Below are 12802 nucleotides of genomic sequence, written 5' to 3'. Positions count from 1 at the left end.
CCTGACCCCTCTCATACCCCTGGAGCTGGGCCCCTTAGCCCACACAGGCGGTGTGCTCGGTGGTGCCAAGCCACCAATGTAATTACACGCTCCTGCTGAGAGCGTCATAATTACACTTAATGGGTTCAGCAGTAACAAGCGCCTCTGCCATAATGGGGCTGCAGAAAACAAAAATCAGCCTCCTGCTAGTGCAGCAGTGGCCTGCCTCCGACAGGCAGCACGGCTCCCAGGCCGCGAGACTGGAGAGTTCTCACCCCCTGTCCTTGTCCACATATCCGGCTGAGAGCCTGTGGCTACAAGTGGCTTCTGCACACCCCACACCAGGCAATTCCCAGCTTTGCTGAGCTCATTCCTACCGCTCTGAGCCCGTCTCTGCATGGACAGACAAGAGATGACAAGGGGTGGGGGTATTCTAGGCTGGCCTTACTGTGGCTCCGGTGTGTATCCTCATGTGGTTCAGTGGTAGACTTTAATTTCCAAGGTGAGGGGGTGCTGCTCTGGGTGAGAGGGAAGCAGGCTTGGGGAGGAAGCACAAAGCTTAGGGGGACAGGAGCCCCCATGGAGGGCTGTTCAACTGGCCAGGGGGAGGACACCAGTAGAGTACGGTCAGATCAAACTAACATAAATGGCTCCCAGGCCTGACTGGACTCTGAATCTACCAGATGCTATGCCCTTCCTAGCCTGTCTGCCAGTGGAGGAGGCCAGTGTCCCTCTCTTGGCAGTACAAGGCCTAACTACTCTGACCACTCGAGCTCTGCCTGCCCTATTTCTGGAAGAAGCAATCAGTGGCTTCTGCACACCCCACACCAGGCAATTCTCTGTGGTGAAGATGTGCTTTCTAGCTCATCCTGGCTATCCTACCCACTCAGATGGCAAGGACTGCACCCTGCTTCTTGACTTCTTTGCCAATCATTTGGTTTCTCTCAGGTTTGGGTCACATACACCTGCTCACAGACTCTCCAATAAAGACTGACATGGGCTATATTCTCCTGAAGCTGACTTGCCTGGACTGTCTCTGGAACCTTTAGTCAATGTACCATGGAATCCCAAGCCCTAGCTGTTACCTTCACATACAGCTACCACCAAGACGGATACCAAGGTTGGAGTACCTCCCTGAGTGACCGCTGCTTCAAGACAAGAGCCAGCCAAGGGCATCTTTGGAGCAGGGGAAATGTGCAGGAGGACTACCAGGAACCCCCAAACTTGTAGGGAGATAGATCAGGGTGAGGGCCCGGGGCTGGTCTCTTCCAGGTACAGACCTGAAATCTGCCTAAGTGGGGAATTTCAGCTTCCTACAATAGCAAGGACATACCTCACGTGTCACGCTGCCCCCGGTCATATTCTGTGGGCAGCTAAGGACAGGCAGCACCACTGGTCACAACACGTGGAGCCGGGTGACTTCTAGATGCTTAATTACAACAGATAGATTTTCTGGGTTTAATTAAAATTCCTGAAGGCTTTGAACTGACTTCTACAAATTAGAATCAATTTCCATGGGGGTTAGAGGAAACCAAGTGGATACGTGGGCAGGAGGTAGTGCCGGTACAGTCCAGGGCCTGAACCCAACCAGTGGACTAATCTGATCCCTCCTTGCGGGGGTCTCTCACTCAGACAGCAAAGACCCACCTAGCTCTGAGGCTTAGCAACCAGCAAAGGTATGAGAAGCAAGACGAGAGGCTGAACAAGAGGTCCCAGAAGACCCCCTGGATGGCAGAGGGTCCTGTGGCTAGAGACCATCAAACATAACAGCTATTAGTTACCCTTGTTGAGGCCCCACTCCAAACTCCATGCACCCCCACTATGTGCCTGGCCACCTCTCGAAGTCTGCTCACTTTGGAGGGGCTCAACTGCCTTCCCACTCTGCGCCACACTACGGGGCCAGAATCCCAGTCAGTGCCCAGCAAAGGGAAGGTGTTGCCATGGGGATTTTGAAACATTAGTTAAAGAAGCCTTCTGCTATAGACATAGCCTCCCCCTGGGAGACACAAGGCTACCCCACGGCAAGGTCCCTTCTCCTCCTCACCTGTACTGGAAACCCACACTGGGCCTATGACCAGAGCCCACAGAAGGGTCCTCAGGTCACAGCTGGGTGGTTGCCAATGCACCACAAATAAAACCCCTAAGTGCAGCCTTTCCAGAACCTGAATGAAGATGACAGTGGACCGAAGGCATTGGTGGCTGTCGCTGTCCATGGTGCTGAAGCAGCTGTCCCACCCGGGGCCTGCTCTGGGTGGGCATCAGGCTGGGCTGGGGAAGGGGTGCAAACCAGGGAGAAGGGTCCCTCATTGGAACAGAGCGCCTCATCTGGAAACACATCTTGTATCTGCCCTTCTTCACTCAAAGGGAACCAGGAGGAAGACATACAGGCCTTGTCCTAGCAGAGGTGAGGAAGCTACTGGACCCTGCTGGTTGGGTGGCCACTGTCATTTCTATGAAGTCACTGAGGCCTGATAGGGAAGAGTCTCTTGCTGCTTGTTTGGCTAACTTAACAAGCTGTTGTCTCCCATGGGTGGTAGTCCCAGCTGGGTCTCCAGATGGAATACAATCCCTCATTGTGGAGCTGCATGATATAGGATGGTGTGGCCCAAGTGTGGTTCAGTACCCTCAGTCCCCAGTCTTTATTAACACCCAGGTTGACACAGCCCGCATGATGGCTTACAGTCCCTGGGATTCTCCTCACCCAATCCTAGTGACTCAGGTCTGGACTAGAGTCGGGGGACATGATCTGCCCTGAATCTACAATGACTTCCCTTCTTCAGGTCTCAGTTTCTCCATCTGTCACAACACTTGATTCATGCAGACCCTTCTGGTACAGCAACAGAAAGGCCTTAAGTCCTCCTGATGTGTTCAGCTCCTGGGTAGCATTTATGAATATCATCTACCACACTGTCGGTCTACACAAGGGGGACCAGGAAGGGTGCCAACCAGAAAGGCAGGGCAGTGGGAGCAGTGATATCTGCAGTCCCTATCCCAGTGAGGCAGCCAAGGCCTCAGAGCCCCACACTCTCATACCAATAGGTAATGTGGCCATGCTAGCTGGAGTGAGGGTCAGGAGTCTTCAGGTGTGGCTGCTGCTTGGCTTCCACTGTCAGAGTGGCCCCCAAGCAAGAACAAGGATTCCACCCAGGCCTCCCTGCTAGGTGGTACATGAGATCAGAGGATCAGCTTTTGAGCTGCTGCAGCCCCGCCTGCCAGCCCCCAGAGCAATCTGCACAGCCAGCTAAGCTCCATTAGGCCAGATCCAGAACAGCTTGGTTTGCGTGCAAGAGGCTGAGGAGGAGGGACGGAAGGCTGGAGGGTCACTATAAGAAAAGAGGTCAGACAGACAGCACCACACTCAAGACCCCATGCTTCCTGCCTTGGGGTGTGTGTGTCTGGGCATCCCTCTGCAGGGACCCTGATTTTACAGAGCACTCCTTGTCCTCCGGGTCTGGGCTTCCCTCTCTGTCACCGTGCAGTGTGACACTCACAGACCACCCTCACTGCAGCCTCTGTGGCCACTGTGTTCTCAGGAGCACTCAACCTTACTTTCCAATTTGTTCAAGAAGAAAGGGACATGTTTATTCATGGTAAAGGACTGTCCTCAATAGGTCAGCCCAGTCTGGTGAGGAGGTGAGTTTGTCAACGAGTCCTCACACGCTTCACAGAAGCTGTCTGTCTCTGCTGACAGAATAACAGCTTCAGGTGCTGCACCAGATAACCTCCCTGGGCAGGTGGCTATAGTGCCCGGTACTTGGCAAACAGTAAAATAACGTCTACTCTAGAAACAGTCTGACTCTCCCAGCATGGCCGTCCTGGCCTGTCTATGACAATGGGGTCTGGATGAGCTACTCACCCAGAAGCTATATAACCATGGTGGCCAGGGAGGCCCAAGGGCTTCTGGCCCAAGCACTAGGGCTCCCTGTGTTGAAAAGAAGCCAAAATGGCAGAGCTAGGTAAGGGCATATGGCTCACCACACAGGGTATGTAGCCTGTGGCCCTTTCATTTAAAAAAAAAATGCTGCTGCCATATGAATTAGGACACAATGACATGGGGGGAGTGGAGAAGGAATAAGAGCAAGCTATGGAAGGCACACAGCCTCATCTACGGGAAATGTCACAATGAGGCCACAACACTGCCTCTATAGGATGCACATTCACTGTGTGAACGTAAAGGCAAAGCAGGGTCATCACTCATTCATGGGCACATGGGGAAGGTACAAGGTGAGAGACAGAGGGGTGGGACAAGCAGTCACTCGATTTTAGCTCCCTTCACCCAGTACCACCACATCACATCTTTGGAATTTTTAGGTACTGCCTCTACTAGTGGAAGTTCTGTGACTTGAACCAGGAGTGCTGGGCTCCTGGAATGGAAGGCCCCAGCAACCTCCAGTTGGCAGATAGCAAGGAGAGCTCACCTAGGCCTCTCCAGGGGCCAGGTCATGAACTATCAGGGCAAAGAGATAATAAGAAAAAGGATACAGAGGCACATCAGCCCTAGGCTGCCAGTCCAGTGAACCTGGCAGACTCTTCCCATACCTGCGTGAAGTGAGGGGCACCATGTCCCATGCTTAGTGGCCTCCATGGCCCTTAATTTTTTGTGCCTCTGGCAGATCTTCTGGTCCTGGAGCTCTGGGAGTCTGGAAGAGTCTGGGGCAGGTCCCCAGGGCAAAGGACCCTCTCGTCAGGGGAATGAGTGGATGTGGGCAGGCCAGGGATGTGATTATGTTCTGTGGAAGTCAGTTTTCCACCAGTCCCTGCCAGCACTGTCTTTACAGCCAGCAGAGCCCAAGACCAGGTAGAGCCCAGGTGGTTGGCTCACATGGGCTAGATGTGATTGTATAGGTCCCTCAGTCGCCAACGGACTAGGTTAACTATAGTGTGCACTCTATGGCAGTGGGCATGTCTGGGGCAAGGTGCCTGAAGATCTTAGGACTGTCCAAAGGAAGACAAAAACCACCCAGTAGGGGGATGACACCTTCTACACCAGTGTACATGCACACTGTGCTATGTACCGTTACCTTGCTGAGGTCTCCAATTCTGGGGTCTCACGGCCCTAACCTTTCCCTTCTTTATCCTCCTTGGGCCCCTCAACCCCAGGGACTAGCCTCTAGCACAGCTCACTCCTCCAACTCTTCGGTCCCACCCTCAACCCCAACAATAACTGGGCCCCTGTAGTGCCATCTCTCACAGTCCATTGTGACCCAGAAACATCCCTCTGAGAGGCCCCAGATCTGTCCTTGCTCCTGCTATGACACTGCCCCTCAATTCATCTGGGCTGCCTCTAAAACAAAGCATCAGCTCAATACCCTGCCATGGCTTCCTAGTGCCCTGGACACACAATCCAAACCAGAGCCCCTTGTAGCCTTGCCCTGGGAAAGCAATGCTCAACTCCATCTTGCCCTGGCTGTTCCAGGGATCCAGTCCCCTGCTACTCCTTATGATGATCTCTCCAGCCTGTAGGGTGGCCCTTTAAGTGGTCCTGTAAGTTTTAATGAATGGAGCCTCAGAGAGTGACTACAGGAACATGTACAAGGTCCTTCATGCTAGACACCTGGCAAGCTCAGCACAGGTCTCTCTGGTGTCCACCCTAATCAGAAGGCTCTGGGAAGATGCTCTGAAGGGCAGGTAGGCTACTACCTACTTAGGCTACTAAGTAGAACATGAGGGGATGCTAGCTACCGGGGCTCTTACATGCTCCTCCATGACAGGGTGACCCACACCCTGGATTGGCTCCCTCCAGATGTGCAGGACAGAGCTCTGTGGCTGAGGTCAACCATAACCCTGGAAGGAACCCCAAAGCTGATCAAGAAAAGCTGACAAAGCCTCACAAGTCAGGCTAGGTGGAGTCTGCTATTCCTTTCCCTGGGGATGCCTGAAACCCACAGCGTGCCTACAGATATCTGGGTATGGCCATATCCTCCAGTCTGACATTGCTACCCATAACCTACTGCAAACAAATCCATCCCCCAGCCCTCTGGGTCTGTATGCCTTCCTTCTTCCCTAGGAGGAGGTGGTGGAAATCCCAAACCCTTCTCACAGGTTGGTGCCCAGGGAGCTTCTCTGTGGGCATTTGTCCCGGTCTCCTGCGAGGTCTCAGGGGCGGAGCACTTACTCTGCAGGATGTGATGATTGAAGGAGGTTTCTCTTTCTTCCCTGAGGCTGTTGCCATGCCGACGGGCTGGTAATATGGTGAGGAGGAATGTGGAGACCCAATTAGGGCAAAGGCAGAGGGGATCCCCAGCCCAGCTCTGTCTCCAAAGGCTTCCATCAGCCCTGGCCCAGCTCAGCCACTCAACCCTGCACTACCACTGGGCTTAAGATGGGAGAATGTATGTTGAGATCCTGTTTAGGTCTGGGATTTGGGAAGAAAGGTAGGGATGACAGGAGGGGTCAGGACGAGGCAGTCCTGTTGGGGTCATCAGAGTGATCCCACACAAGGAGCATGGGCATGGGTGGCAGTGTCCTTTCCCTTGCCCCTCCTTGAGGGACACAGTGTGTCCTACCTCTATCCCCACCCCTCATCAGACCCCTGTAACGTGGGCCAGCTGGTCTGATCTAGAGCTTTCCAGAAGTGAACGGTTGAGTGTGTGTGTATCTGTTCCAGCTACCATAGGACTAGCTGTGCCTCCACCTAGGTCCCTCCTAGGGCAGGTGGTATGTGCAGCCATTATCTAAGGTCACCTGGGTCTCAATCTCTCAGCCCTCCCTCCATCAGTACGGAGACAAGGAGGCATCCAGAGCTGAGACGAGTGGGCTGTCACCAGATGCTCAGGGCTCAGAACTGCCACCACTTGCAGCAGTTACCTGAAGGTGATACTAGCTCCACCAGGCTCGGAGTTTGCCCTGGAAGGGAGCAGGTAGGGTAGTCAATCCAGTGCATCACCTCTGTCCAAAGCTCAGGATCTTGTGGGGGGGGGGGGCGGGGGGAATCTTAGCCATATCCTCCCCTCACTAGCCTTCTAACACCCCCCTACCACCCACGCCTAGAGAACCTGCTTCCTGCTCTCCATTCCCATTCTATGAGACCTGTTTCCTTTATCCCCACCCCCATGGCCCAGCCCAGGGAACATGGCCTGGGAGCCTGGGCCTAGGCCTGCGTGACTCACAGCAGGCGGTGCTGGGCTGGGGCTGGGGGTGGGGGTGGGGAGTGAGGGCAGCGGACCAAACATGGAGCTGTTTGTTCTCCAGCTGCCTGCTCTGCTCGGGGTCACCCAGGGGAAGGGGGGGGGCAGGCTGTCTGTGGGAGAATACTTCCTCCTGAAGCCAGGGTGTGGGAGCCACTCCCCACTGTAGCCCCTCAAACAGGGAGGACAGGTCACTAGGAATACTTAGCTCTAGCTGCCAGAACATTCTATTTCATCCCCCCCCCCCCGCCCCCCGGTGCCCTGTGAAGCACTCTGCTTTCCCAGTCTCTTATTAACAACCATGGTGAGCTGCCGTTCCCCATGGCCTGGGCCATGTACAACAATTGCTCTGGCCCTAGATAAAGTGTGTGCTTTGTCAGCCACAGGGGACAGGCTGTACGGTGGCGCATCCAGAGACCGGCTTGGATACCAGGCATGTACCCGTATGCCCATGTGTAAACTACTACCTGTTCTAGTGTACTGTCCATGTCTCAAACACACATAACGGGGGCACTTGGATTGCATATGTAAACACACCCTATGAGGTCTTCAAAGGAGGGCAGGGCCCCGGGTCTTCCCAGGCCAAGCCCCCCATCCTCAGAGACTGACGTTGTAGAGCCTGGCTGAGTACATGCCAATGGCTCTAATTGTGCAGTTTTTAAAGCCATGCTAATTAGAAAGTGCGCTAATGTCTCTGCTTAGCTCTTAATAAAGAGCTTGATTCGGGATCTTTTCAAGGGATAATTGAGTGGAAAAGTGCCTGATCCCACCCCTCTAGTCCCTGTGCCTGCAGGAAGGCAGGCTGTGTAGGCGAGAAACCTCACCCAGACTCTGCCAGCCACTTGGTGGCAGCATGCAACCCCCCCCAACACCATGGGGGTGATACTTGGAAGGGGAGTCTGTTTCCCTCATTTTCAGACTCTCCTGGTTATTCCTTATTGAGGACCAGTCAGTCATAGTGACAGTCCCTCCCCACCAGCTCCTCAGACAACCCCCCAACTCCACTCAGGGCTACCAGTTTAATCCTGGGAGAAGGTGAGGGGGCCTGGCTCGACCTCTACCCAGAGGGATCCCGAAAGAGCATTATGCACAACAACCTGGAAGGTAGACAAAAAACAGAGTAAGGTGATTCCTGGGAAAGAAGACTGCTGGCCCACAGGATGGGCTTTCAGGGACCTCTCTGCTGGAATTCTCTGGGCCAGAAATAACTGCCTGGGCCTCGCTGCACAGCTGCCCGAAGCTCAAATTAGTGACCCAAGGGGATTGGACACTCCTTCCATGGGAACATGGCCTGGTGCTCTTCCCCTCCCCCACCCCTCCCCCCACCCCCAGGCACTGGCTCCTTTCTGCAGAACTGTGGTGAGCCCATCTGGATGGGGCCCCCATGTGGCTTCTGTTCTCCATGGCTAGGTCGTATGGATAGGGGTCGGCCTGGGAGAGTACTGAACAGGGCCCTTCTGTGGGACCCAGAACTGACTATTGTAGCCCTGTGAGACCCTATAGTGTCTGGGCCTGAAGGCTAAGAAGAGACTCAAGGGAAGTGTCACAGGGTGTCTCTTCAGTAGGCCATCCTATGAAGGATCCTGCCTCAGTCCTGTGTCTCTGTTGCCTTACCCAGCTGCACAGTGCCCACTGAGGATGAAGAAAGTTATATTGGGAGGAGCCACTACCAGCCACGTTTCTGCCAGCAAGGCCCCCTAAGCCACGCCTCTCTCATGCCCCCACTGTATGCTCTGCACACAAGCTGTTCTCTATCCTCTCTGAGGGTCAAGAGACTTTATCTGTCCTTCAAGAAATGGAGGGTCTGAGTGGTCCACATGGGCAGGTGCTCAGCTCCTCCTCTGCAGGCCAGGGGCAGCAGCCTCTCTGGGTCGGCCTCGGCTTCCCAACCCATGTGGTTAGATCCCTTCTCTTTTCTACATACTGCTAGGGACACTACCATCTCCGCCTTAGTGAGAAAACCCAGCTTACACTCGTGATCTGAGGTGTGTGTGTCGACTGCTACAAACACAAATTTGTGCTGACATGGGAGCTGGGTTCCCAGGCATACCGGAAGGGGACAGGTAGGGCACTTTGTGGCACGATGGCTGGCATCCATGGGAAACCAGGAACCCTGCGGCAGGCTGTGTTCCAACTGGGTCCTTGACCCCCACCCCCAATCCGGCTATGCAAAGCCTGGCTATCCCCACCACTGTTGCCTGGCAACCGGGTATTTATTTAAAAGGGAGACCTCACAGCAATGCCTACCACCAGCCTGTGCTCCGAGCCTGGCGCAAACCCCTCTCTAGTTTTTGGCTCCCACACTCTCAGAGACATACTGCTTTGCCTCTCTCTGGGCCCCAAGTCCATCCTAAGCCTACCATCTACTTCCCTGAAACCCTAAAAGCACTGAGGGACAGTGGACAACACTTTAGTGATTGCACTTTTCTAGCAGGGTGGAGGGCAGTTGCTATGTTCACAGATCCCTCCAGTCTACCCAGCTCCAAAGCCTCCTGTGCCTAGGAGTCCCTGGCTGCAATTTGTGGGCACCAATGTACAAGATCCTAGATTTTGATATGGCAATGAGGCAGGACCTCCTGAGCTGCTAGGCTACTGGGAGCTCTGTAGAGAGGCTATGGCCAGACCAGATGTGGACACCAAGGCCCAGTTGGAGGCCAACACCCCAGGGGACAACATCTAGAACCTTTGAGTCCCAGGTGTTGGAACAGGTGAGTTTGGCATCTTCCCTCCTGAGGAACCTAAGGCCAGGTGGATGCTGGAAGACACTGAATATATGCTGGAAGACACTGAATATATGCTGTTAGATGCTGAGCAACACCTACCTGTCAGGCCTCCTGTCCACACAGAGTCCTGGAATCCCCCTAACTCTTAGAGCCTCCTGTAAAAGGGCAACTCATTCTCCTGCCTGGATCTGTCTGACAGGTTGCCAGACAGTTTCCTCATCTCTCAATGGACACACGGAAGCATCAAAGCCGAGTAAAACCCCCAAATTTCTGTCATCTCTGGGTACCTCCTCTCTGGTTCTTAGGGGAAGCCTTGCCCTGAGCAGACCTCAGCTAGGCTGACCCTCACCACAGACCCCCTCATGCAGCTCTCTTACATCTATTCAGGGCCTGGCCTATATCCCAAAGGTGGCTCAGGCTGTGAATGAGCTAACTGGCCTTGGCCTTGTCCCTGTCATCCCTCTACCAGTGGCCATGTTATTAATAGTGGTGGTGACATTTTAAAATGATGGCCTAGACCCCTCCCCTTCTCCCCGGAAAGTCTGATTTCAAAGTGAAGCTTGCTGGACCTTGGTTTCCCAAGACTGCTGCTTCATCCCTGAGACCAGGCATCCTGCTACCTGGGAGTCAGCCCCAGCATGACATTTATTCACTGACTATGGTCTTGGAGGCTCCGCCCCAAAGTTCAGAACCATAAGCCCTGTTCTTCTCCCTCTGGCAAGCCACTGACTGCCCAGGTGCCAAGTTGGCTGGGCCATGATGGGCCATACACCTGCTTTAGCCGTGACCCAGTGGTGGCTGAGGGACATGATATGGAGGAGTCTCAGTCGCCAGGCAAACTCAGGCCCGGTCTGACGCAACGTGGAATGGAGGAGTGGGATTTGCTGGAACTAGGATTTTTCACACAACTTATGTTTTAGTCTGGAGGCTGCAAACTGAGATCACAGTGTAACGGGAGGTTTTGGGCCACAGGCAGCTGACTCCTGTGTCCATAAATGGCAGAGATCTTGTACACAGGTGACTCTGAGGACCCTTACCCTCATAACCACATCTGGTCACCACAGTTCAGATAATACAACCCACAAAGGCGCCAGCTTCTAGCTCTAACATACTTCTGGGATATTATAATAGCTGAATTTAAGAGGAAACAAGCACTCAGTCCCTATCAGGTAGAATAAGAATACGGGCTAGCTCCAGAACTTGAAACATGTGGACACGGGGCACAGATCATGTGAGGACGATGGTGTGGGGACACAGGAAGTAGACACTATGCATATAATCCGGCATCTTTGGATTTGTAACCTCTGACATAGCATTCATGTGTTAGGCCCTGTAGATATAACCTGCTCTGGTGGAAAAACTGATACTCTGAGTATCTCATCTGCCAGGTCGGTGATGAGTCTGGCTAAGCACCCCATCAGGGACTATCGCTCTTTGCCTACTGCCCCAGAGAACATGGTCATACACACCCCTTGTGCTCTGAGTATATGGGCCTGCCACACCCTGCAGGGACAGGTCCTGCTAGGCCCAGACCAACTTGCCTAGACTAAGGAACAGCCAAGCTCACAGGCAAGGTGGGACAACATAGAAACAACATAGACAATTACAGCTATGCCATGTGTCTGCACCCCAGAGTCACTGGCGGCTGCCCGCCAGGCACTAATTACAGCTCCACGTGGCTCGCCCAAGGAACAGTCAGGGCGGCTCCAGCACAAATATTTCAAACCGCATGGTATTTGTGTTTAATGGGATGAAATTCTTTAAGCCCAGAACCCAGCTGAGCCATTATGCCAGCCAATTTACAGAGAAGTGGGAAGCTCCGCGCAGGAGCCTTACTTACATGGCTCATCCACAGGACTGGAGAGGCAGCCTAAGCACAGCCTGCCACCTGACCCCAGTGGCCGATCCCACCTTGGTCTGGAAATGTGGCAGCCTGGGGCCATAGGGTCAGGTAGAGCCTGTAGATCCCTGGGGGGATGGGAGGGGGAGGGATGATCACACTTGGGGCCTAGCAGGGAGAATGGGGATCATGGCTGACCTGAGTCTGGTTTCAGCCAGTATACTCAGCAATGCCCACTTCTCTTCCTGCTTAGGTAAACTCGACTCAGTCTCAAAAGCCCATCCCGGGAAATCTTTCCTGGGAAAGATTCCTCTGTTGCTCTGCCCAGCACTGAGCAGGAAAATCCATCCATCAGGAATACCTACTGCATGTCAGAGATGTGCTCCAAGGCCATGGACCGGAGGGTGAGCTGACCAAGGCTGGCCTTGAACAAGCTAGGTGCAAGGGACAGTAAAGGACAAACTCCTGATGGGCAAGCGGATGTCAGATAAAGCTCAAAGAGTAAGTGGTGAGGGGAGGGAGCCTTGAGGCCACTCGTGGACATCACTAACTGCTGTAGCCCTGTGACAGCATCAGTGCAGGGCTCTGATCCCACAAAGAGACTTTACACTGCAAACACAGAAGCAGATCTACTTAGGAACAAGGAGCCTACTGGGCCCCCTCGGAGCACCCCAGAGCTTCCTCTAAAAGTGGGATGGGGACATGAGGGAGAGTTCTTATACACAGTAGGGATTTACATCCTGTGGGACCATAGACATACAGTATAGTTTAAATGGATCACACTTTAGGGCACCACCCACAAGAGGCATATTGGAAAATATATGTACAGTCATACACACACACACACACACACACACACACATGCACGCACCTCCCTCTCTCCACTTCTCTCTCCACAGAAGGCCCCCAATACAGAGACGAGCCACCCTGCCAAAAACTGTGATTGCCCTGTGGCTACCAGGAGCTAGGTGCCTCTCACTGGCTGGCTGCCTGCCCACCAGCCTGCTGACCGCAGACCTGGACCCCGGGGAGTCTCCTAGCCAGTGCCATACCAATTTGCTGGGTCTGGCTCCCATCCAACTACCCATGTCTTGATCGATCTCCCAATAACTCGATCCATTATGCTGAAGCAG

General features: G+C 53.8%; 1 protein-coding gene across 4 annotated transcripts in view; it reads right to left on the bottom strand.

Annotated features, from left to right (window-relative positions):
• The window catches only part of Cacna1h (calcium voltage-gated channel subunit alpha1 H), a 58304-nt gene that overhangs the window by 24486 nt on the left and 21016 nt on the right, over positions 1 to 12802 (bottom strand). The gene's annotated exons all lie outside the window — the stretch shown is intronic.

This window comes from Grammomys surdaster, unplaced genomic scaffold (genome assembly GCF_004785775.1).
Source record: "Grammomys surdaster isolate TR1022 unplaced genomic scaffold, NIH_TR_1.0 126612, whole genome shotgun sequence".
In the NCBI taxonomy this organism is placed as follows: domain Eukaryota; kingdom Metazoa; phylum Chordata; class Mammalia; order Rodentia; family Muridae; genus Grammomys; species Grammomys surdaster.
Note: the sequence above shows the minus strand (reverse complement) of the source record. Positions and strands in the feature narration are given on the sequence as shown.